Source organism: Phascolarctos cinereus, unplaced genomic scaffold (assembly GCF_003287225.1).
Source record: "Phascolarctos cinereus isolate Bilbo 61053 unplaced genomic scaffold, phaCin_HiC Scaffold_5;HRSCAF=322, whole genome shotgun sequence".
NCBI lineage: Eukaryota > Metazoa > Chordata > Mammalia > Diprotodontia > Phascolarctidae > Phascolarctos > Phascolarctos cinereus.
The window spans coordinates 318,207,500-318,232,331 of NW_027555958.1; the positions used below are offsets into that span (position 1 = coordinate 318,207,500).

Below are 24,832 nucleotides of genomic sequence, written 5' to 3' on the forward strand. Positions count from 1 at the left end.
GATGGAGAAAATGGTAATAATGCTAATTTGAGCCACCCACAGATTATAATCTGCATCCCTGGAATTGCCACAGTGATGAGATTACAGATCCACTGGAGGATTGAAGAATTAGAAAGCATTTCCATGTACTCGTGCAGGGCTCACTGGTGCCTGTCACCTCACTGGGATGGAGAGATCCATATCTGTAATGGAAGGGGAAGAATCCGTCCCCCTCACCTTATGAGAGACCTCATTCATCCCCTCACTTAGAGCCATAATAGATTACACTGCAAGTTTCAGAAGCAAGTCTAGAAATTCACCGCAAGAGCAGCTATTTGGATTCCACTGAGGATGGGTGGAGATGGGGCTATCACAGCTCAGAAGATGAATGTTTAGCTGAGGAAAAGCCATAGTGCCAATAACAACTCAAACCAAATTAAGGATAGAGGGAAAGAGGGAAAGGATAAGGAAAAAGGAGAAAGAGAAAAAGGAAATGCAAAGCCGGCACCACAATCAACTAGACTGACAGGAGCAAGCCAAGTCCCTGGCTTGTGGTTACCTGCTCTACTCTTTGTTAGACAAGCAGAGCTTCCAGGGCATCCTCGCCGTGGAGGCACCGTGGGTTAGCCAATGATTCTAAACATGTTCTGTAGCCCACACAAAGTTGGACTGAACAACCAGCACTACACTTTACGAGGGCCACGCCAGAGCATAAACACATTGCCTTCCAAAACGTCATTAATGTGGACAAGTGGATAGATTCTTGACCACACCATGACTTGTCACGGAGCTTCTTCCAAAATAGCTTCTGCTAGGGCCCCTGGAAGCATTTTCTGAAACACCAATAGCCACTCATGTTTCCACCCTTTGCCACATTCTGCTGAAAGGAAGCCACTTTCCCTAAAGCTTCAACGTGAAGCCACAGCGCTGCTCTTTCTCTCCTCTCTGTCCCTCTCCTGGAACACTGCTACACTTGGGGCAGCAGAGGGAGTTATCAAGGTCTATCTCCAAAGACTAGATTTTCCAGAGAGTTTCAGTGCTAGGACTTCCCAGCATATGACCTTGAGGAAAAACGTTTAGCATTTGACCATGAAACTATCCATTTTGTGGTGTATGAATGAAATGGGAAATGGGAGATTGCCAGTATGATCTCTACTTACAAGAAGGGTAGTTAAGTGGCGCAGGATAGAGTGCTGGGCCTCAAGTCAGGAAGACCTGAATTCAAATGTGGTCTCAGACACATACTAGCTATGTGACCTTGGGCATGTCACTTAACCTCTGCCTCAATTTCTTCATCTGTAAAACAGGGTAATAATAGCATCTACATTGCAAGGTTATTGTAAGCATCAAATGAGATAAAATTTGTGAACAGCTTACCATAGTGCCTGGGACATAGTAAGCTCTAAATAAATGTTAGCTATTATTATTATTGTTGTTGTTCAGAAGGAACCATGGTCCTAGAGATCAGAATTCTTCACTTGTCTACCTAGAAAGACAGCAGAATCTATAATAAAAGGTAAGATCAATGGACACAAGAAAAAATGGCCTAGGGAAAGAAATACAAATGTTTCTGCAAGGGGAAACCATGATTGAATTCTCTATTGGAGTTTCTGAGAGGTTGTATGGGAATGTGGACAAAAGGGAACTAGTGTACATAATAGATTTGGACTTTATTAAAAATGTTTATGATGTTCCACATTGATGGTTTTTTAAAAAATAGATTCACCACAGCACTTGGGGGGGGGGGCGGCATTCCAACAATCACAGAATATTAACATGAGAAGGGACCATACAGATCATTGAGTCCAAAACTTTGTTTATTTGTCCTAGGTCACCTAGATGCCAAGTAGAAGAATAGAAATGCTATCCTAGGTCTTCTAACTCTTTTCAAAGGATAACAGATTCAGAGCTGGAAGGGAAATTTCTCCCTTACAACTGAGAACAATTGAGAAAACCGAGGCTTAAAGAGGTTAGGTGACTTACCTGAAGCTACTAAATGGAAGAGATAGAATTTGAATCCAGATGTTCCAACTCCAAATCCAGCTCTCTTTTTCACTATATCATGGTCTTGCCAATGATAAGGAAATGGCTTAAAAATCTCCCCATTTCAATTCAGCCTTCACTGGGCTGCCAAAATGATATTCCTAAGGCATAGATCTGACATGTCACTCCTCTGTTTACAAAAAGCACCAGTGGCTCTTTATTGCCTCTTGGAACAAACAGAGACAGACACCTCTTTGTCTGGCATGTAAAGCCCACCTCCACTTAGGTCCAATCTACCCTTCTTGGCGTATTGTATGTTATTCCCCTTCACGCTTTCTATGATCTGGACAAGTGGCCTTTTGGCTGCTCCTCAAACATGACATCCCATCTCATCATTCCCCACAGGCTGCTTTCCTGGACTTCATGATCTCAAGAAAGTCATTCTGCAAGATGAAATCAACTCTGAAAAGCTCACCTTTTCAGATCTTCTCTCTCCCCAACTGCAGGACTTCATCATGCCCTGATGCTGGGTAACCTCCCTTTCAGCTTCTTTCTATGTATTTCTCCCCTTAAATTGTGAGCTCCTTAAGGGCAAGGGCTGTCATGCCATCTCCAGCACTTAGCATAGTACCTGGCATATAGCAGGTACTTAATAAATGCTTATTGACTCTGACTCTCCACTTGTGACTTTGAAGACAGGCACAGTGATATGAGTGCTGGGCCTAGAATCGGAAAGACCTATGTTCAATTCTGACTTCAGACACTTACTAGCTGTGTGATATCGGGCAAGACACAGTCTGCCTGCCTTTGTTTCCTCAAATGTAAAATGAGGATAGTGGCACCTACCTCCCAGGGTCATTGTTAAGGTTCAAATGAAATAATATCTGTAAAGCACTGAGCACAGTGCCTGACATACAGCAGGTCCTTGACAAATGTTTCTCCTGTTTCCTCTCCTTCCTATCCCTCCTCTACCCCTTGCTTTGCACAGGTTACACTCCATATCTGGAGTGCACGCCTCCCAACCCCTCTTAGAAACGCTGGACGCAAGCACTACCATCTACAGGAGATCTTTCTTGATCTCCCCAGCTGCAGGCACCACCCTCCTTTGAAATTACCTTGTCTTTCCTTTGTATATATCTGGTATATATTTATATGAGTGCATGTTGCATTCTCCTTGAAGATGGGAGTATGTCACTTAGCTTCATGAGAACAAGCATCATGTCTTAAGTAAATAAACCTCATATCTTCTGTAGTAGGCAGCACAGTGTGGCACACATAGTGGGTGCTTAATAAACAGGAGTCACGAAGAGTCAGAAATGACTGAAATGAATGAACAAACAACAGCTTTTGATAGAAACATATAAACATGTGTTTCCTGGGTACTAGTACTCATACATGTCTCCTTTTGAATCTCCTTAAATAATCAAGGAATGCAAGATGAAATCACTGAATTTGCAGAAGACATCAAGATCCTCTGGCTACAGAAATACCAACTCAATCTGCATAAACTTCAAGGAGACCTCACTAAGCTGTATAAGTGGACAGAAAAGTTGACAAGGAGGTTCCAGTGTGGGCATGTATAGATAAAAAAGAATTAGCAACAGTGAGAAGGGCATTTGCTCTCATGTTTGAAGACTTGGACCAAATCCCACCCTGATCCTACCTGTGTCATCGCTTACTTCCTTAGTCGATAGTTTCCTCATCCCACTATGGCATGCCGATTGTGGGGCCCCAACCCTGTTCTGCCCCTGCCCAGGCTCAGTGTGATTCACCTGCCCCACAGTCCTAATGGGAGAAGAGGTTTTCACCACCACATTGGCTATGGGCTACAGCCCTGAGCCCCCAGAGTAGACCAGAGCCCAGTGAGAAAGTGAGGAGCATGGGGAAGGGAGTAGCAGCGGTACGGAAAAGTCTGTTCAACTTGCTCATTTTTCTGACTACCTCCAAAATGGCTCAAAAAACCTCAGTTTCTGACTAAAAGAGAAAAGAAAAGAAAAGAAAAATTAAAGCGTTGGACTAAATAAACTGAGAGTTCTCCTTCACACCCTAGAGCTGGGATTCTAGAATTCAAATCATCCTGAAAAGGGGCGGAACATCAGCTATCAGTTAAGATGCCTCCAAGGGAGTGGGAATCACTATAGATTGTTCCCTTTCAACCTTAGCCCAAGATGTTACTAGAGCTGAGAAGACCTTCTTCCCTCAAATACGGCATTAAGGAAGTAGACTGAAAACAAAAGAGCAAAGATGCCCTCTTCTGCCTAGTACAAAACTGTGATACATGGGCACCTAGGTTACTTCCTATGGTTCATACTGGTCACTACATCCCAAATAAGAATGAGGAACTGAAGAAAGACCAGAAAAGATCAAGTAAATGATTCTGGAGGCTTGGAGTTCAGGGACTGGGGCTGCCCAAACTAAAACACTTTCAAACTCTTCTCTCTGAGAAGATGAAGGTGGGAGGGGATGAGAGGAAGAAAAAATGCGGTTAGACGTGACAAAATCACATATGGTGTGACGAGTCTGGTGAATAGAAATTTCTTCCCAACCTCAGAACTCTGGAACAAGATGGGAGTGGGAGAATACCGCTTGAAGTAATCCAGTTTAGTTAGGGCATATAATTTGAGCAAAGGATTAGCATGACATAATTCAGGGAAAGTAGAGTGGCAACAGATTGTGGAGGCCAGTCTTGACTGAATTTGTCCTGAAAGATAAAAGAGAGCCACCAAAAAGGAATGACACAACCAGATAGATTTATTCATAAAGGAGATCTAACAACAGAGTGAAGGATGGGTGGGCATGGGGTAGGGTGGGGTACAGGTGAGGAGTGGAGGCAAGAAGATGTGTTAGGAGAGACTAGTGTACAGTCCAGGAAAGTGGTAATGAGAGCATGCATTATAGTGGTGGTAGTGGAACTATTTTCTTTCACCACAGATACCTTGGTCCTTCTCTGAGTGATAGAATTGCAAGTAGGGCAATTTTTACATTCTCATGCAAAATGAGTCTAATCTTGCAAATGTGTTTAAGCTTTCATAGACTAAGAGGATACACATTCAAGGACAGCCCAGAAGAATTGTAGGATCACAGCATTTAGAGATGAAAGAGAGGTCAGAGATTTTTTTAGTCCAATCTCTTTCCATACACCTGACTCCTTAAAAATGTTGCATTTCCCATTGGATTCAGGATTTCAGGGTACCAGCTGGGACTGGAACCTAACTGGTGAATCTTTGTGCAGAACCAAAATATCTGGAAAGGGAAATGATTCTTGTTGCACCATCAAGAGGCAATCACAAGTGACTCTCCCATGGCCATTCAGTTGTCCTAGGGAGAAGTATGTTTACCTACTCCAAACCCTGGCTTAGATACTCCTTTCTGTCCTATTTAGACAACATATAACATTCGCTATCTGCAACTTATACCCCAGCCTGGCTTGGCTCCAAACACAGTATTCACTGGGCATGATTTACTACTACCTCTTCTTTCCTTTCACTTTTGATTTTCCTATGGGCTTTCATTAATGTTCCCTCAGCCCATGATGTGGAAAGGGCTTTGTTAATGTCTCCCATTTTCAAACTAACTGGAAATCAATCTAGTGGGAGCCAAGTGGGACTTGCACAGTTGCCATAGTTGCCACAAAGGCCAGTTGCCTTCATAGCTGGTTGACGGCTGTTCACCCAGGACATCCTTGGTGCCTTGCCAAAAAATCCCAGAAATATTCCATTTCAAAAACAAGCCAATGGGCCCACTTGAAGAGACGCCTGGACAGATTCAGTTTACCATAATTTGGACAAAACAAACCATAAGGAGCCAGCTGGTCATAGTAGACACTAAAAAAATAAATGTTTGCTGGCTGAGTGACTGAATTGGCTGATGTTCCTTTTGCCCTAAGAAGCAGTGATAGGAAATGCTACCTATGGCCGTTCAGCTCTTAATTTTCCCTGATCTAATGTTCAATAATGGGGTCAGGTCTAGGGTAAACCGCCTAGAATGCAATAAGCAGGGGAGTTGGGTTGTAATGAAGTAATGAAAAATTCATATTGATTTTTTATAGAAATATACATGTATTCAGGGGCAGAAAATTCTTGCCACAGATGTATGTAGGTATGTGTCTGTGCATAAGTATATGTATGTATGTATATCTACATCTATATATCTCCTTTTTGGTTGCATTTTCTCTTTATGTTATACTCACTTCTGGGAAGGAGCTCTCCCTTCTCTACCTCCATCCCCAGATCGAACCTTACCCCTTGAGTAAAGAAAAACAATTAAGCAAAAACATCAGATATAGTGACCCCATCTGAAAACATCATGCAACATTCCAACCTGGTAGTTCCTGGTCTTTCTGCTGAGAGGAATAAGGTTTCCTTTTTCACTGTCTAGGAACTTCGCTGGTTTTTCAATTACTCAGACTTGAAGCCCTGCGCCTATTCATTGTGCTATTTAACTTCCTTGGGATTTCACTGTGACATATATGCTGCTTGACTGATCAGCTAAACAGTGGAATACTATAAACTTGGGAATGACTTAAAAAGCTATGTGAATATAAAAGAATAGTGATTTCCCCCCCCCCTTTTATAATGTTATAGTTACTGGAGAGGAGGGTTTTGGGTTTGTTTGGTTTTTTTGGTTCTGTTTATTTCACTTTGCATCAGATCATACAAATCTTCTCATGTTTCTCTAAATTCTTAGTATTCATAATTTCTTAGAACAAAAAACTATTCTTTTATATTCACATAGCTTTTTAAAGTCATTCCCAAGTTTATAGTCATCCACTGTTTAGTTGATCAGTCAAGCAGCATATATGTCACAGTGAAATCCCAAGGAAGTTAAATAGCACAATGAATAGGCGCAGGGCTCCAAGTCAGGAAGAACTGAGTTCAAATCTAGCTCCTGACTCTTAATAGCTGTGTGACCCTGGGCAAGTCACTTAACCTCAGTTTGTCTCAGTTTCCCCATATGTAAAATGGGGATAATAACAGCACCTTCACAGGGTTGTTATGAGGATCAATGAGATAATATTTGTGAAGTGCTTAGAACACAGTACCTAGGCACCTATGTAAATGCTCATTCCCTTTCCCTCCCTCTTCCAGTAGACTAACATAAGGAGAATACAATTCTGAAACAATGCCTAAGGTGCTCAAATACCATGGCCTGGCTTCTCTAGAGAACAGAGTTATCATTATTTCACCTAAGAACTGAGTATGAAAAAGAACATGCATCCAGAAAAGTTAGGGGGAAGCTATGAGGATAAAGTATGCTATAAGCATATAGAAGCTATAAGTATAACACATAGCTATTGTGAGGGGAAGAGGGGTACGGCAATAAGCAGAATATTAAGGATAGCAAACTAGATTTAGATACAGGAAGACCTGGGTTTCTATTCTACCTCAGACACTTAATAGCTATATGACCCAAATAAGTCATCTAACCTCTCTGAGCCTCATTCCTCATTTGTAAAATGGGGATGATAATCTACTTCTCAGGGTTGTTGTGGGAATCAAATAAGATAATGCACGTAAAGCACTTTGCAAACCTAAGAGTGCTATGTAAATGTGAATTATTATTATCATTATCATCACCATAGAGGGATTGGGTTGAACAGGTTTGTCTGGGGGACTGAGAAGACAACACAGACATGTAGGATGTGTATGGGAATGCGAGTGTCCCAGCTTTGCCATCTTAGGCTCTCTCTAGGCCTCAGCATGATTAACTCTAAGACATGGAAGTTGGTCTAGATGACTAATGAGATCCCTTCCAGTTCTAACATGTTACAGGTACTTTTTAAAGTTTAAACTATTTCTTTTTTTATTAGGATCCAAGGCAAATATTATACAGACTGGAATTCAATAAAGAAAAACATATTCAAATAATGTTTCATCATTAGTATATCCAGGTAAATGTACATAATCAAGCAGCATTGCCAATAAATCCTTAGGAAGACCATCCACAGGAATTTATGCTTTGTCCAGGTTCAATTCCTCTGGAGTACAGATTCCCAATTCATCTAAAGTTGGTCTAAGTTCCTGGATAACACATAAGTAGATTTCCTTGTGTGCTCCTGCTTTGTACTTTATAACCTTTAGTATTTGAACTGCACTAACAAAATCATCTCATCATCTGCATACCCTCAAAATAGCATCCATGATTTTGGTTTCTGGAACCAGGTCATAGCAAACCAGTGTATTCATTCCTTTTCATAATTCCCAAGCATCAAGATCTTGTTTGTTTAAGTATGTCACCCAATGAGTACTGAATTCCTCATCTGTTTCATGGGACCCATGGAAATAGCAGCCAATTGACTAGATAGCTGCATTGAGGTAGGGTGAGGAAGGGAGGGAAGGGATTAGAAAGAGGAGGGGCAGGAAGAAGAGGCTGCCTGGGTTTTGAGAGTTCAGCTGCAGCCAAGGCAGCACAGTAGTGGAGAGTGGTGGCTAGTATAGTTATGGTGGAAAAAGGCTGACTGACGAACAGATGGACCAGACTGACTGGTCAAGACAAAGGCTGAGGAGTGAGAGTATACATGTTATAACTATTTAAGACGAGGCATGAGAAATCATTCCACCAGAAAACTCACAAACCGCCACTGCCAAATATTATTAGTGATACTAAATCCCCACAAAGTTGAACGCTTAGGACAATGTTTCTATGGTCTGAGACACTGGTAGGTAGGATGTCCATAATATGAAATCTCTCTCAGGGCTCCAAATGTAGGGCATGGTATGAGATATTTCAAGAGAGACACATCGTTCATTGAATAGGGGGGAAGATGTGGGCTGAGTGTGCTTTGAACATGCCCACCCAAACTTACGGGGCTTGGTTGCTGGGCATATTGAAGAATAAGGTAAAGAGGGGCTTATTTCCCCCTCCTCTCTCTTCTGGGTTCATATTTCAGATCAACCAGATCCTGTTCTAATTTTGGTCTAGGAAGAGCCTTCCCCCAATATCACCTCATTAACTAATTCAAATCGATTGGTCAAAAATTTATTTAGCATCTAATAAGTGGAAGACTCTTCATGGCAGTAAGGATGCTAAAATGAAATAAGACAAAAATGTTGCCCCTCTAGGAACTAAACAGTCTAATAGCAAGGGGTTAGGGATGGGGTGGGGAAATTAACATATAAATAATGATGATAAAAAGTAGAATGTGATTAGAGCAAAGGGATCCATACAGAATGTTAAGGGAAATTCCAGGAAGGAGAAGTCACTTTCAGCAGGGGCAGTGAGAAGGCTGGGTCTTAAAAAAAAGGGAGAGACTGAACAAGCGGGGAAGAATCAAGGATGACTCTGAGCTTTCACCTACATTTCAGGCATGGACAGGAGTAAAAAGGGCAACTGACTGGATGCAGAGGATGAAAGAGAGGGAAGAGTCTAAGATGAATCTGAAATTTTAAGTCTGCACGGTTGGGAGGATGGCAGTGCCTACCACAGAAATAAAGGAGTCAGAAGAAGGGCAGGGTTTGGGAAAGAAAATGATGTGTTTCTTTTGGGGCATGTTGAATCTGACGTATTAATGAGACATCAGGCAGTGATATCCAATTGGCAGATAGAAATGTGGAACTAGAAATTTAGATTCTTGAGCCATGGGCATGAAGGTGGGAATGAATATTTCCAAGGGATAGTGTAGAGAATGAAGAAAGGTCTCCCTGTCTGAGGATAGGACTCTGGAGAACACAAATAGGAAGATGAGAAGCCTGAAAGGGAGACAGAGGAGTAGTCAGGGAGGAAAAACTAGAACCACGTAGTGATATATCATGGAAACCAATAAAAACCTTCCTTGATTTCCCTAGTTAGTAATGACCTATTTCAGATCTTATTGTCAATCAGTCAAAAAGCATTTATTAAATGCTTATTCTGTGCCAGGCACTATAGCACTTTGCTTTTTCACCTCCCTAATGCAGGTGAGGAATACCTACCTTAAAGAGCAGGAAAGGTGCTAGCAAAAGAAATTATGGAAAGGCCAGGGAGATGTGAGGAGAACCAGAAGAGTGCAGAAGCAGGTAACAGAGTCCAAAAGGAATGGATGGACAACTGCATAAAATGCTGCAGATAACTTTGGTGGCATTCGGAAGAACAGAGATTGGATGATAGCTTGAGGTAGTAGGCTCAAGGGAAGTTTTTTTTTAAGTGGTATATACATATATATATATATATATATACATATGTATATACATATACATATGTATATACATATACATATGTATATACATACATACATACATATATATATACATATATATATACATATATATATGTATATATATATATATATATATATATACACACACACACACACACACACACACACACACACACACACACACACACATATATATAAGCTTTTTTCTCCCCTGAAAGTAAAGAGGGAGAAATGCAGCTGAGAACTTGAAAAAAGAAAGTTTGGAATAGTTTTTGTGGGGGATATGGTAACTAATAAATAAATAAATAATGAAAAGGATTATTGTATAACATTGAGGGTCCAGTTGAGAAGAGTTACCAGACATTTTTAGTAGACCCAGTCAGCATGGTTTCATGACTTACCTTTTAGGATTTGTCTGTAGATGGAGAAAGTTAAGCAAGACCGTAGGTCAGCTGGGCAGAAACAAGGGAAGATCAAGGGAACAAGAGATTTAACAGTGGAAGAAAGGCACCGTCAAAATGGCTTACAATGGGTGAAGACTGGATAGAGATAGAAATGAGGCCAGAATAGGACTGGTAGACTCTGAGGGATTGGGAGCAGTGGGGTGTTGGTAAAGAGTAATTAGGAGACCATAGGTCAAGATGAGGGTAGAAGAACAAATTTAGGAGGAATAAAGGATTGGAAGAGGTGGAAAGGCAGGATTGGAAGAGGTGGAAAGGCAGGACACTAAAATTTTGGAAGTTGAAGATCTTGGAGGTTAAACAGACAACAATGGCAAAGCTCAGTAGAGGATGGCATACAAATTTCAAAGAAGGACAGGTAGTTGAATAATAGTGACAAAGCACAGGTCTAGAAATGGCAAGAGCAAGCAAAGAGTATTATAAATACTCCATATACAGCCATGGTTTCTTACCCCAGCTTCACTCAAGAGGTAGAGCTAGAGCAGAGCCAGTGAGGAGAACTCTTCATGATACAGGCCTCCGTGATACCAGCCAGCTAGCCTGTTTAGTTTGTTGTGGTCATGTCTCATTTAGTAACGGGCTAGAAACAAAAGGGAAGCTCTTAAAGGCTCTTAAAGGGTCTATTTTCAATGCAGCAACCAAGAGAGGTAGCCAACAAAGACCAGAAGCAGGAGTTAAGATAAACACACACACAATTATTCATAACAGTTCTTTTTTTGGGGGGGACAAAGAATTGGAAACTGAGGGAGTGCCCATCAATTGGGAAATGGCTATGGTATATGAAATGATGGAATACTATTGTGGTGTAAGAAATGATAAAAGGGATCATTCTAGAGAAACCTGGGAAGACTTAAATGAACCGACACAGAATGAAGTAAATGAAATCAGGAGAACAATTAATATAATTACAACAACACTGTAAAGGCAAACAACTTTTAAAGATTCAGGAATTCTGGTCAACAAAATGACCAACCACAGTTTCAGAGGACTCACAATAATAAACACACTATTTACCTCCTGAGAGAGAGGTAACAGACTCATAATACAGATTGAGACATATTTTTTATTTGGACGTGGCTAATGTGGGAATTCGTTTTGCTTGAACATACATGTCTGTTACAAGAGATTTGTTTTGTCTTTTCTTACTTTCTCAGTGCTGGTGATGGTAGGAAGAGCGAGAGACAGGAGGGAGAGAAGGCAGATTTTCAGTGACTGAAAGGAATAAAATTAAATTGAAAAATAAGATGAAGTACAGATCACTATTGCTAGAGCAGTGGCATGCAAAGACCAAAACAGGAAAACACGGTCTAAGATTAGGGAGAGTTTAAGCAACCTGACATCTAAAAAAGTTTACTCATACAAGCAGGTAAGTTTACAATTTGACTTGCTCCACTGGGTCACTATGCTAGTGTCCATGTGGGGCTAACCTAATACCCCACCTTTTCTTCTGAATTAGTTTCAGCTATGGACAGCTCCCTCTCCTAGACTTTCTGGCATGGGAAACAGCTACGTTTGTGCAACGCTGGAGACCCTAAGCCCTGTGAGATAAGAAAAGAAGCAGTCAGCCAGGAGAGGATGTCCAAAGGTATGGACTTCATAAAGGAAAGCTAGGTTTCAGTTAATTAAAGTAAATGGAGTATAAAAGAAAGAGATATAGTCTAGGATAACCAACTTGTCCGGTCAAGGCCTGAAAGTCCCCATGATGCCATCACCATTTACTAAGAGGGATACTCTTACACAATATGGTAGCACCTAGCAGGAGGCCTGAGCATTTCTGACATGTCAATCAACTCTCTTGCTGAATACACTACTGTAATCAGTCTTGGATGTCTCACTTATGTATTGTATGTTATTAATCACAGATGCTTCTTTTATCTCTGTTTCCTAATGGAATGGGACTCTGAAGCATTCCTTACCACTGGAACCCTGGCCCTATCTGCTGGAATAAGCAAAATGTCATGGAAGGTTCCTTTCATACTTGTCTCCAGGCTTTCCTTGGTTGATTTCTGACTACAGAGGACTGTGTGCGTGAGGACACTGTTTATTAAAGCCTTTGTGCAATTTACAAATTGAAACAAATAATGGTGGAGACATTTGCAACTATGGAAAAAGCATGTTTACAAAGTGGAAGAAAACAGACTAAATAGGCTTAGATTACAGCAAATTTCTAACACGGCATGAAATGAACTCCACACAAGAACAGAAGGAGCAAATGGGCTGTTGAGTCATATTTGTTGCAGCAATTAGATCTTTTATACGGATCACCCACTCGGTGTGCCAGCCTTGGAAAATTGCATCTGCATGCAAGGCCTTCCTGGACACTCCTGATAATCCTAGACAGGGAAAAACTTTTCCTAGGCTTCTGGTTTCACCTCTCAGGCCCACATATAGCCTCTCCAGGGTCCCATCATCTATGTTCAGTGTTAAATCATTCAAGCCCCAGGTGCTTCCCACACTTTCCTTTGGAAACTATTCCCTGTCTCAAACCTTTTACCATGAGGAAATAGGCAGCTTGAGTTACCCTGAAAGGAGGCCACGACCAACTCCAGTGTCTTATTAAAAGTTCTGCATCCAGAAACAGAAGAACAATATACACAATGACTAAAACAATAAAAGTGAAAAGAACACTAGAAAGGAGCCAACTTCTGAGTAATTGAAAAACCAATAATGGTCTTGGAGAAGGGATAATGAAATATACCTTCCTGAAGCAAAGAGGTGGGTGACTACAAGGGCAGGGTTTTCATATGTTGTCAGATCCAGTTCCTGTATTTATTGGTTGTTTTTAGATGAGCTGTTTTCCTTTGTTACACGTTTCCCTTCTTCTGTTCCAGCATCGTGTGTGTGTGTGTGTGTGTGTGCGCACGTGTGCATGCGTGCATCTATGCATGAGCATGTAGGGGTGTGAGTAGAGATATCCAGAAATTACTGTGATACAATACTAAAAAGCATCAATACAACTTATTTAGGGAAACATCCAAAAAATAAAATAAAAGCCCTATGTCAGCTTTCAAATCTTCCACAAATTAAGGATAGGATGACTCTCAGTGTTGGAGGCTGAGTTTGCCTGATGTAACTGAGCTTACTTTAAAATTTTTGGGGAGGGGGAGAATGTATTTTAGCCATTCATATTCCGTCATTCTTGAGTCCCATTACCAGCACTAAAATTGCAGCAAACTATTTTATTGCCTGAGGCAACAATGAACCTATAATCCACACTAAACTTCCCCACTGCTAACAAAGGCTATTTTCCTGGTCCCCCACTTTTCCCTCTCCGCTCAGTGCTCTCTCTTCCTCAACAAACACAGGACTTAAATATTTATATATACCTTGCATGTCTATGTTTTATATCTGTCCAGTAAAAGGTAAGCTCCTTTAAGTCTGGACTTTTTTGTTGCTATCCTTATATTCCCAGCACCTAGCACAGTACTTTGTCCACAGCAGGCATTTAATAAATCGATTTGAATTATAAGGACTTGCTCTTTAAAAAACAATCATACCATTATCCTACTAGTCTAGTGAATAATATAGGAGATGTGGCCTAGAACAGACACAGGCTTAGTGAATACCACGGCACCATTTGTTTCTACAGTTTCAACTGTTTTTTATACAAGAGCAATGCTTGGATGGACGCATGGTCTCATTCACATGGATACTCCCTCCATCAGCGTGTATAATAATCCTACCACGCTTTCTCATCCTATGCAACTCCTGTGCATGTATTCCCATAAGTTCTCCACACAGCATCTACCCAGTGCTCACAAGGACCTCCTAGTTATTTTAACAGCTCATAGAAACCAGTGCTACCCATCAGTCATCAATCTGTTTCCTTCACTCTTGCTACCTGACCAATTTACCTCCTTTTCTGGTCCATGTTCTCAAAGGTCTTTTATGGCACTTATTAAACACAAGTCAATAACCAATGGAAAAACATATCAGACGGTGACTCCTATGAGAGATAAATACTGATAATAACATCATAAGTAACATCTTAAAGATAAAGGGTTTGTTTTTGGTTTTGTTTTTGCTAATTAAATTCAATTTCATTCAACAAGGGTTTATTAAGCACCAATTATGTACTGGGTACTATACACAGTTTTTAACAAAGACAAATGAAAAGGTCCTTGTCCTCAAAGGTGTTATATTCTACTGAGAGGACACAATACATAAATGGACAAGTAAATACAAAGTAATTCCAAAGAGGAGAGAGCACTGATAATTGATGGCAAAGTTGAGTTTTACCTGGATCAATTATGTAAGCATATCTCATAGTCATAGTAGGAGAGTCAAGACTTTATTTTTAAAAATAAATTGTTTTAGTTATCTATTTTTTCTGCATCAATATATTTCCTAATTTATCCCTCTCCCCCAATAAGAGAATGGTCACTTACAAAAAAGAATAGGAGAGAAAAAGTAGCTCAGCAAAACTAACCAACTTATGAGAATGTCTGACATAATCTACAGTGTTTCACATTCGCAGCCCCCACCTCTGCAAAGAAAAGGAGGAAGCACCTTTTCACATCTCTTCTTTGGGGCCAATACTGGTCTACAAGAACAGGAGAGGCCCAAATGTATGGAACATCCTCTTAAGTGATATTCATAATAAGCTCCAATATACCCAACCCAGCATCAAATACAATTGGCAGTTTTTACTTGATGGAAGGAAATCTTGATGGGTTTCTACGGAGGGAGTTTGAAGTTTATTCCTATATTAAATGAGCTTGTTTTCACTAACCACAAAGTTTGGGCACGAATTGGCAATCCTTACTTAAAGTCAACATGAATTGTGGCCAAGGAGGCATAGTAGAAACCAGGCCTGCAGAAGCAGGATTTTGGTCTCAAATATCGTCCAAGGAAAATTATCTTCATTTTTTTTTCTCATAAGAATACTGATCCTTAAAGGAAAAAAAATCACCAAATCACAGAACTAAAACCTCTATGGGGCAGAAATTAATTGCTCAACCTCAGGAAGGCTACACATAAATAAGTCTAATCTGACAAATGTTTAGTGTATTCCAAGAGAAAAAGGAGAAAGAGGCTTTACAAGGGCCCCTGGTAACATGCAAGAGTGTAGTGGAACAAGGAGCATTCTTGAAGTCAGAAGATCTGGATACAAGTGCTGGATGCACCATTTATAAGCCACATGACCTTGGGCAAGTCACTTAATTACTGTTTCCTCATTTGTAAAATGAAGAGGACAATATCATACATGCACAACTTCCCTCATGGGGTTAGTGTAAGGTATGAATTTTGCAAACTGTAAAGCAATATATAACTGTGAGTTATTACTCCAGGCTCATTGCTCCCAGAATCAAGGAGCTCCTACTGTGGCAATTTAAACTGCATTAGCTCTTTTCATAGAAGGACAACTGCTTCTAACACAAATGCGAGGATACTAGAAGCCTGATCTTAAACATTCTCTTAGCTTTTTCTTTGCCAGCATAAATAACCTCAATTCCTTAAGCTATTCCTCCTGGATTCTATTTGCCAAGCCTTTAAAAACAACAACAACAACAACAAAAAACCCTAGTGCTACTCAAAATTTACATGATTTGAAAGCCACCATCTGCAATCAACATTAACCAAAAGAGCCACATGACGATTGCATGCTCTTTATGATAACAATCAATGTTTATATCCTGCCAGAAGGTTTACAAAGTACTTTGTATACCTGGTCTTACTTGGGCCTCACTACTACCCTGTGAGTTAGGTGTTACTAGGCTCTTTTATGGATGAAGAAATTGAGTATCAGAAGTGTTAAGTTACTTGCCCAGGGTCTTACAGCTGTTACTTCAGAGACAGGATTTGAATTCAGGTCTCTCTCAACTCTAAGTCCACTACTCCATTCTTTCTGCAAAAAGTCTAGTATGAGGTAACAGTCTGACACCAAAATGGGAGATGCTGAAAAGCCACAGACTGCCCATGACAAAGTGAAATGTGGCCTGAGAGCCTCGGGCTGAGCATCACTACTCCAGGCAAGGAGCTGTGAGCAAGAATGAAATCCCTACACTAGGAAGAGAGCCACTGCCTTGTTTCAGAGTAAAATCATTTGATTTAGTAGCTAGGATTTTGAGACTCTAAAAGAGAAAACAAAAATCTTTGCAGAATAGAAATAAACAACTCTCTTTCCTTAAAAAAAAAAAGAATGTAATAACAGAAGAGTAATGAGGTTGGAAAACAGATGTGGACAAAAGAAAAGCTAAAGCTTCAGTGTGGCCCACACAATCTGGGAAAGAATGATAAAAAACTTTACAAGCTGTTTTGAGTCTTGAATAAAAAGAGTAATCAAGCAAGGCTGACTTATAAAGGGTCAGGGCACAGCATCCTGAAGCGGAGACTAAGCAGAACCCCATCTCCTTAACTGTACCCTGGGATTCAAAGCTATTGGTGGTGGTTGGGGGGGAGGGGAGGGATTTTCCTGGGTAACAGTCCCTCCATGTTCATTCTTGATTCAACCTTCAATAATCCCCATTGTCCCCCACCCCCGCTGGCCATTCACTAATGGGCTGGCCTCCCTTAGTCTGGTTTTAGTCCTTGGCCCTTTTTATTCTCTGACTGAGGCATTTCAGTCTCTTTCTGGGACTCAGAGGCAACACGTGTCAAATTGGATAAATGTGTTCAGTTCTGGTTTAGGAGAGTTGTCAGCCCCCAAATGATTTCTCCCTGCCCCCTTTCCACCTTTTTTTCCTCCTGTGGACAACTGGAATCCATGTCGGAAAAGGAGTGCTAAGTGGGGTCTTTAATCCTTCCAAATAGAGCTTATTGGGCTTAAAACTGTCACAAAGCAGTCACACAAATCCAAAGGGAGAAATATTCAGAAACATGAACAAGGCCCACCCCCACAAAGATGATTTTTCTCTGTCCCTGTGGGCATTCTTTATGTTGATGATTGATGACACTCATGTCAGGCACCCATCAGTTTACCATACCAGGCTACTCTGTACAAAGCAGATCCCAAAGTGGTACTGTGAGAAAGCAGTCTGCTGCCGTTGTTCGACTGAGCTTCTGAAAGCTTTCAAAAACTCCACCACTGAAGTGGGGCCAGCAGCTAATTTTATCCGTGAGTTCCAGGAGAGAGTAAAGCTGGTGGGAAGATTACAGAGTTCCTTGAAGCTCTGACAACAGGAAGAGAGTTGTCAGCCTTCTTGTCTCTCGCCCTAAATCCCAAGGGAAACAACAGTGGCAGGGCGTTTTATAACACATTCCCACTGTAAAAATTTCAGAAAACATGAGGCCAGCTCACTCGTTTTCCATAGACCTTTGTGTCAGTGAAAACAGATGACCTTAAATTTATATTTTTAGCTGGACCTTTCAATTCCAGTTTCCTATGGGCTAGGAGTCTCCCAGGCTTTTTCTCGAAAAATTGTAGAAAGACTTGTAGCATTCGAAAATTGAAGGCCTTGCTACACATTCTAGTGTGTTCTGTGAATTACTTGGAGGGGGAAAGCCCACACTGATTCCAAAGGCTCCTGGTAGCAGGGAGATTTCTATAAGTAGAAGACCAGTCCAAAGTTACACAGAAAGCTACAATAACATCTGGCCCCTGATATTCACCTCAATGTCTCTGATAAACTCATACACCCAAAGGAGACAGCCTCAGAAGCACTCTGACAGCTCAAAAGAAGATTAGCCAAAGAGAGAGAAAATACATAGGATTCACAGAGGATTCAATCCAATTGAACAACAAGCATTTACTAAGCACATGCTATGTGTCAGGCATTGGGGATACAAAAATAAAAATGGAACAGACCCTGCCCTCTGGGAGCTTGAATTTATAATCTGTAAACAAGTAAATACATACATGATAATCTGTGGAGGAGGGAAGAGAGAATACTAACACCTAAGAGGATCCAGTGTGTCCCAGGTCAGCAAATGGAGAGCTGCCCAGTCTAGGGATGGTGCCTGAGAAGAGAATCCAAGTCTCTTCCTGTGAGGGGACTATAAAAGATGGGAAGAAAAAAGGGAGATTGCTCCCACGGCTGGAGAACTGAAATGGTTTACTTAACATTCTTTTGCTGATGGACTTGCTTTCTTGAGAGGCCAGTTCCTACAGTAGCCAATCGGTAACTTAAGAAAGACCTGTGATTGAATTAGAGAACCTCAGTTTCTCCAGTATTTAAATAGATCCCCCAAACTTCTCAATTCCTATGGACAGGAGCTGGCAGCCAGAGTGCTATTAAAGTCAGAGCTGGAGTCTAAGAAGAGAGAACAAAGTACAAAACATACGGGAACACTGACCATAACTCTGGGTCATTAAGTTGGCTGAATTTCAGGGCTCTCAGCTATTGTCAGTGCTTTCAAGACGAAGACGATACTGTGGGTTGGATCTGTAGGAATCTGTACATTTGTTTGTTCGTGTAATTTCTTAAAATGGTGGATTTAACTAACTGAAATGTTCATTAGGTTCTTAACTGGTGGAAACTTATTCACATTCCTCAAAGATTTATTTAGATCTTGGTGAACAACTATTGTACATTTTTACATTGTTATATCTTGTTTTTATCTGTGAACCCCTAGAGCTGAGCATGGTGCCTTACACATAGTAAGACGCTTTATTGATATTTTGCTGAAGTCAATTACAATCATCATGTAGGTGACGTTTTATGTTCTGCTTTAAAATAACTACCACTGGGGCAGCTAGGTGGGGGCAGTGCATACAGCACCAACCCTGGAGTCAGAAGGACCTGATTTCAAATCCAGCCTCAGACACGTAACACTCACTAGCTGTGTGACCTGGGCAAGTCACTTAACCCCAATTGCCTCACCAAAACAAAAACAAAAAAACAAAAACAAAAAACCCACCACTACTGCTACTGCCCAGCGTTACTACAATTCAATTAAATAAGCATCAATGAAACATCTCCTATATGTTCTGGGTACTATGTTAGGTGGTAGGGACATAAAGACGAAAATGGAAGTCTCTGACCTCACGGAGTTTATATTCTAGTGGTCAGATGCAATACATGTGCTGATAATTAAATACAAAATATACATATAGTAATACAAGGCAATTTCAAGAGGGAGAGAGCACAAATCATATCATTATGTATTAATTCTTAGAAATTTTACTGAGTCAGTATACAAAGTCCACATGCTTATCTCTATTTTTTTTAAGGGCAAATTTCTCATAGTTTGCCCCTCATTGCAAGACATTTGTTCCCCAGTCTCTTTCGAAATACGAAATGGGTGCAAGAAGTTGTGATGGATTTTAGACCTTTGGTGCTCCTTCCCAGAAACTATAGAAGTCCTACAGAACATTGGCATTAAAGCAAATAGTTTAGCAGGGAATGGCTGTGGTCATATAGTTCCTTTGGGTTTAAGAAAAAAAACAACTCATCCTTTAATCAGAAACAAAATGAGAATCTCCAGAAGCTCAAGGCATCTTGAGTTCAACATCTGTCAGTCTAGAACAGATTTGTAAATTAAAATGAAGAGGTATGGTATAGCCCCATTTTAGGGCATTATACCTACAGAACCACATGTTGGGGTCACACTAGACATACAAGTATCTATTTAGAGCCGGATGGAGTAGTTTTTCCTTATGAAACATTAGGATTTAGACTCAGCTCCCCAAATTTCAGAACTGGTGGCAGTGTAATTCACATTTCTCTTCATACTCCTAAATCTGACATGCTACTACATGATCCCAAGGCACTTACAACTATCTATTTATTTAGGGAATCATTGCCTGGAAGCTAAGTATCATCTGGGCATTAGGTTCTTCCTTCATCTATCCACCCTCCCATTCATTCAACAAAGATTTACTGAGAAACTATTACATATCAGACATCATACTAGGCATTGTGATAGATACAAAACTGTGAAAGATACACTCCCTTCATTCCAGGGTTTTAGAATTTAGTAGATAAGAAGTGGTGTGTACAAGTAGCTAACAAACAAAATGGTATAGGCTATGTACCACATGAATAGTACTGTTTATAAATTTCCCAACTAGGGAGAAATCAGAAAAAAGAATCACAGAGAAGATGCCCAATCCATGTGAAGTCATTTAACCTCTCAGTTTCCTCATCTGTAAATGGGGATGACAGTACTTACACTGTCTACTTCATGGGTCCTACAAAAGACCTTAGATGCTATTTATTCCTACCCCTTCATTTTACAGATGAGGAAACTGAGGCCAAGGGAGGTTAAATGACTTGTCATTGCCACAGTAATTTCAAAGACAAAAGGTTATGGCTATCAGTCTTGAACACCAGGTCCAGGCTGCTGCCAAAGATAGCAAAATAGTCTATTTTTGGACTCTCAGGTATATATCGTGAGGAAAACACCCAGTGTGTTACGTTACAATAATAACAAATGACATCTCATATTTATAGAGAATTTTACAATTCACAAAAAATTATTCTTGCAGCCCAGTGATGTGAACAGTACATATCTCCATTTTTCAGAGAGCGGGGAGACCTACACAGAGTCACATAGCTTCAAAGCGTCAGAGCTAGGATTCAAAGCCAGATCATTGGATTCTAGATTTAGAATTAGAAAGGACTTGAGATATTTAGTCCAACTCTAGCACAGAAGGGTTAACTGACTTGTCCAAGGTAACACAGATAGTAAAGAACAGAGCTAGTCTTCAATCCTATAGCTGAGGCCTCAGTTTCTTCAACTATAAATGAGAAGATTGGATTAGATGGTTTCCAAGGTCCCCCCTAGGTCCCCCTTGCTCTAGCTCTATGACCCTGAGTTGTATACCTTTATAGATAAACTTGGCCCCTCATTGGCAAGAAGGAAGCTAAGCTAAAACAGACAGGACATCAGCCCGCTCCCCCTAGGATAAGTGGGAGCTGCAAGTGAAATATACTCACTGACTGGGAATGGTATGAAACAGGATATAATGCATCAATGAGAAACCATTAGAATATAAGCCCCTTAAAAGCAGGGACTAGCTTTATTTTTCCCCCCTGTATTTGTGTACACCCAGTGCCTAGCACACAGTAGGTACTTAATAAATGTTTTGGTTGATTGACAAACCAGAGCCAGTGCATTGTAACTGAGTTTGTGAACAAGGAACACCTCAGGCAGCCAGATCCTACTCTAGAAGAGAGGGTCAAAGTGGGTTTTTTCTCATCACCCAAGTGAAGGACCAAATCAATACCAAAAGGCTTGGCAGGAAGACAAAACCAGGCCTCCAACTTTGTTATTAATCATGGCACAGCCTCCCCATTTATATGCTTATTAGGTGCTGGTTATTGAATGTTTGGAAGGAAGGCTTCTGTTCTGAATTGCTCAGAGAAAGGCAACAAAAAGGCCCTTCCCATTAGCAGCTACCTCAGTGACTCTTAATTCCCAAGTCCTGCACACAGTGTACTCATCGGTATCTTCAAGTGAAAGGGTGCATGGAAGAACGGGGAGTTCTCTGGTGAATACTGTCTCGCTCAATCCAGCTACAGCACTTGGGCCAAACATATCAGAGGGACTTAGAATCCCAGCAGCTCTCAGATTACAGCACTCACGTGAACACTATGGATGCATATACCCCTGTGACAGCAAAGGACAGCAAGACTCATGGATTCTGGGAATATTCCACAAGCCTCTGAGCGCCAGCATTTTGACAAAGGGTCATCTGATGTTTTCCAAGCTCAGTGCGCCCACAATAAATGAATCAGAGAGGGCGTAAGGGAGCACCATGCTTTGGTGGCCAAAGATGAATTCAGAAACTAAAGAAGGTGGGGTCTAGAGGTCTTCCTGAAGGTTAGGAGAAACTCTGGAACATTGATCCAGGTTCTGCCTTTGATTTGCTAGGGAATCTACAGGCAGGTCTTGACTATTCATTCAGTTCTGCTGTCTGCCCAATCAAGATGAACTTTCTGATGGTAAAGAATAACAATGAAGGGAAAAATCAGATCCTTCTATCAGACATAGAAGTGGAGACGGGAAAAGCAATAAGTGTCCCAACCATTCTTGGCTCTAGGCCTTAAATATCAATAAGACATTGGGCTTTGTTTCTAAGACAAACACAAGTTATTTGGAAATTTGTGATGATGTCTTTATAATATATTAGATGACTGAAACCAGAGTGACCCCTTCAAAAAAGGAAGGTACTAAAAAAAGGAAAGCAGAACATTGGGACTTCAGTAACTGCTGTTCCTTTCAATGGAACCAGAAAATATCAGAGTTCATAATTTTAAAATGGGAGAAATAAAAATGTTTTCAATCACCTATTCTGGCTTGGGATAAGTATAGATTTGATTTCTGCTAGTAAAGAATGGATTAAAAAAAAAACCAACATGAAAGACTTCTGTAGCAACCAGATACTGTACTTACCTGCTAGTTAAAGCAGTATAGTAAAAAAAAACATCCTAATCTTAGAGATTACTTGATCAAACATGTCAGAAAGACAAGAAAATGGATTCGCCACAGGGGAAAGGGAGATAAAGACCTCAAACAAGAGAGAAATGGAGACATTGGCCAAGAAAAAAACTTTCCTAAACTGACATTAACCCATATTTCCTAAACTAACATTGATTTACATTAAGCAGAGATGCATACTAGTCATGTGACTTCAAGCAACTTGAAATGCCATAAAAAAAGTTAAGTTGGTCTGGTACAGAGTGGAAGTACTGTGGGAGGCTTCAAAGGGCACTGTTCTGGGTTATGGGGCAGCAACACGATAGGGTTAAATCTCTCCTGTTTCCCTCCACAGACGGTCTTTAAGTAAAAACACTAAATTTTTATGGGGTAAGTACTCTCCAATACCTAAGAGAGGGGAGAATGGCTCTCTTGAGATTTCTCTCCAGGGTCGCTGGTATGCTGGCTGGGGACACTCAGGGCCCCCAACTGCGGTTTTAAAGAGTGCCATGCCAAAGTCTGTGACACAAGAAAAGTCCAAAGTTCTGAGTTTTGCATGCCTCATCTAAAAGATTTTCCTCCTTTTCCCTACCTACTTCTGAATGATCAAGTCATATATGCAAGAAGGTTATCTTCTCTGAAGGAATCCAATGGTGGGGTTCTATGGGAGAACTGGCTAAAGGTTTGGTGACTCATCCCATCCACTCTTCCAATCTTCCTTCAGTGCTGGTTCTGACACAGTTAGCCAGTCTCACCAGCCTGATGTGATCATTCTCTCTTTTAGGACAAACTCTGGAGAGATTCAATGTTGCAAAGAGATCTAAATTGTTCTAGAATCAGCAAATTTAGGGACTTTGTTTCTGCCTGCTTTCCACACCGTAGGGAATGTGCCCAATAAAGGCCACAATAGGGCTACCTGAAAAGGGGAAGTCAGTGCTCTGGTCTAGTAGGAAGAAGCTCATAGAAAAATGGAGAGTACTGGATGGGGATGGAAAAAGAATCAAGTCCTAGTTCCAGCTCCATCTCTAACTCTCTGTACGACCTTAAACAATCTTCGAGTCTCATCTTCCTCCTCTCTAAAACAAGAGGGTTCACAGGATTATAGATTTAGAACTGAAAAGAACCTTAGGGGTCACCCAATCCCCTCATTATAATGAAAGAACAACTGGGGGGGGTGACTTGCCCAAAGTTACAGAGTTAGTAAGCATCTGAGATGGGAGTTGACCCCAGGTCTTCTAGAGCTCTATCTATTCTACTAAACTAGTGGGACTATATGGTCTTAAAGTCTCTTTTGGCTTTTATTTTCTAAAGTTCTACCAAGGCAAATGGGCTCCACAAATGTTCGATTCCCAGGCTTTTTATTTTTTTTAGTTCTTCATTTCTATTTTAAAAAATTCGCATGTTCCCGTGGCCCCAGAATGCCTGCCTCCAGCCCTCTGGAGCCCTGGGTTATGTGAAAACGGCTGTGCCAAGCTGGCTGGTGGGCGGGGCTTCAGCCTTCAGGCTGACTTGTGACATGTTCCTGACGTACTGTGTGGTCAAGGAGCCGGGACTGGGGGGGCTGAACTCGGGCCAAGCCTTGCACTTCAGTTTCCTGACCTGGCAGCCATTCAGAGAGACCCTGCTAAGTGCTATTTCCTAAATACACTCGCTTTTCATAACAATCTTACCACATTGCTTTCCTTTACAAGCGCTCTTAAAAAGGGAACTGGCCTCCTTCTGGTTAATCTACCCAGACTGCATTTGGAAGCCATCAGAAACTGAACTCTAAACAAAACGTTAATAATGTGTTGTAATCTGCCCTCGACGTTGCAGATGAAAAGAAAATGTTTTATAGTTTTGGAGCATACATTTTAATTGCCTTTTAAGACCGCGTATACTTTTAAGACTTGCTGTTATAAACCTGCAGTATCTGTTTCGTGATAACTGTTGAGTGATCTCAGCTATTTTTATTAGTTTCTTCTCCCCCTCT

At 40.9% G+C, this 24,832-nt stretch overlaps 1 protein-coding gene and 1 pseudogene across 1 annotated transcript in view; both read right to left on the minus strand.

Moving 5' to 3' along the window:
- The window catches only part of BCAS3 (BCAS3 microtubule associated cell migration factor), a 766,782-nt gene that overhangs the window by 147,834 nt on the left and 594,116 nt on the right, over positions 1 to 24,832 (minus strand).
- LOC144457977 (cytochrome c oxidase subunit 5A, mitochondrial-like) lies at positions 7,803 to 12,266 on the minus strand (annotated as a pseudogene).